Consider the following 2394-nt stretch of genomic DNA (forward strand, 5'->3'; position numbering starts at 1 on the left):
TGATCATTCCTCATATGTTTAACATTCATGGAAGGAGAGCTGGTTTACATTTATCAGAGGGATCCAGGGAAAGATTGCATTCATGAGCGTACATGCCTGTTTGTCACTGTGGCTCATTAACGCTGCAGATTGCATGTATGGTATGAATCATGTATGGACAGACATGTCAATATGAATGGGCTTCATTTCATGGAACAAAAAGCCAGATACATATTTGAGTCATTGAAAAGGATGGAGAAACATGGAGGCTGTGTTTAGAATATTTGATTGGACTGCAGTCGTCAGTGGAGCATTGGTTTCACGACATTATCTTGCTGAAATGACTCAACACATATTCAATCAATCTTTATTTATAGAGCGCCAAATCACAACAAACGTTATGTCAAGATGCTTTTACAAACAGAGCAGGTCTAGACCGTACTCTATGTCAAATTATGAAGAGAGACCCAACACCAAGACAGGATAATACTCAGTCTGACCCCACCTTAATCCACCATGGGCATTACACCTCGCAGTATTTAGTAAGTTACAGTGGGGAGGACAAACTTCCTTTAACAGGCAGAAACCTCCAGCAGGACCAGACTCATGTTCAGCCATCTGCTGAGACAGGGTTGGGTCTGGAAAGAGAGATAGAGGAGATGATAGTGGGGAGACGGATAGTAGTAGTTGTAGCAGCTGGAGTCTGGGACATCCACAGCAGCAGAGATCCAGAGGAACCTACGAGACCCAACATCAAGACCGGATCAGATCCAGTCCCATCTTACAGACAGGACTCATCTTAATCCACCATGAGCAGAGCACTTTGCAGCATTTAGCAAGTTACAGTGGCAAGGACAAACTTCCTTTAACAGGCAGAAACCTCCAGCAGGACCAGACTCATGTTAGACACACATCTGCTGAGACCGTGTTGGAGAGAGGGATAGAGGGAGATGAAGAGAGAGAGAGAGATGATAGTGGGAAGACAGATAGTAGTAGTTGTAGCAGCTGGAGTCTGGCACATCCACAGCAGCAGAGATCCAGAAGAACCTACGGGACAAGGGAGCTCAGGGACTCCAGAAAGGTCTAAGAAAAGAGAAAAGAGAGGGAGACCAGAAGAAAGAAAAAGAGGAAGGAAAGGACGGGATAAAAAAAAGGGACATAAAGCAGGAAGAAACACGGAAAGAACAAACAGAGAAAGAAAGAAGAAATGAGAGATGTGAAGAAAGAAAGAAAAAGAAAGGAAAGAAAGAAAGAAAGAAAGAAAGAAAGAAAGAAAGAAAGACCCAAAAAAGGAATCTACAACAGAGATCCAGAGGAACCTACGAGACAAGGGAGCTCAGGGACTCCAGAAAGGTCTATCCAATCATTCATGACTTGGACTAAGTGTGATTTCCTGAGTCTGCCTAGAGATAAGATATAACCAAAGCATGTCCCATATGGTCTAGCGGTTAGGATTCCTGGTTTTCACCCAGGCGGCCCGGGTTCGACTCCCGGTATGGGAACAGTCTTTAACCTTTGCAGTTACCTCACATGAGTACTCTCATTTCTGTCATCCTCAATGCAAAAGGGAGATGAAGACAGACACGAGCTCAGGGACTCCAGAAATGGGACAGGAAGAGTTAAAGTATGTGATTGGGGTGAGATAGATCCCTGTGTGTGAGGGAGAGGTGATAGGATGAGACAAGTAGTAGTAGCTGTTGCCGCTGGAGTACAGCATGTCCGTATCGGCTGGGGTCTGGAACATCCACAGCAGGAGGACGTCTACGGCAGAGATCCAGAGGAACCTATGAGACAAGGGGGCTCAGGGACTCCAGAAAGGTCTATGGTTAGTAATTTTAATGGGACAGGGAGACTTAAAGTAAGAGACAGGCAGAGAGAGGAGAGAGAGGGAAAGACAGGATCCCAGTGTTCCAGTCTAAGCCTATGGCAGCATAACTAAGAGCTGGTCCAAGCCTGATCCAGCTCTAACTATAAGCTTTATCAAAAAGGAAAGTTTGAAGCCTACTCTTAAAAGTAGAGAGGGTGTCTGCCCCCCGAACCCTGACTGGTAGATGATTCCAAAGGAGAGGGGCCTGATGACTGAAGGTTCTACCTCCCATACTACTTTTAGAGACTTTAGGTACGACGAGCAGGCCTGCATGTTGGGAGCGTAGTGTTCTAGAGGGTAAATAGGGCTCTATGAGCTTTTTAGAGGAGCCTACGAGACAAGGGAGCTCAGGGACTCCAGAATGGTGTATGGTTAGTGACTTTATTGGGACAGGAAGAGTTAAAGTAAGTTATCCGGGGGCAGTCTAAGCCAATAGCAGCATAACTAAGACCTGGTCCAAGCCTGATCCAGCTCTAACTATGAGCTTTATCAAAAAGGAAAGTTTGAAGCCTACTCTTAAAAGTAGAGAGGGTGTCTGCCTCCCGGAC

General features: G+C 45.6%; 1 non-coding gene across 1 annotated transcript; it reads left to right on the forward strand.

Moving 5' to 3' along the window:
• Positions 1–1409: 1409 nt before the first annotated feature.
• trnae-uuc lies at positions 1410–1481 on the forward strand. The gene has a single exon. It is a non-coding gene; the product is annotated as a tRNA-Glu (tRNA).
• Positions 1482–2394: the final 913 nt, after the last annotated feature.

The sequence above is a fragment of the Notolabrus celidotus genome, chromosome 17 (assembly GCF_009762535.1).
Source record: "Notolabrus celidotus isolate fNotCel1 chromosome 17, fNotCel1.pri, whole genome shotgun sequence".
NCBI classification, from domain to species: Eukaryota; Metazoa; Chordata; class Actinopteri; order Labriformes; family Labridae; genus Notolabrus; species Notolabrus celidotus.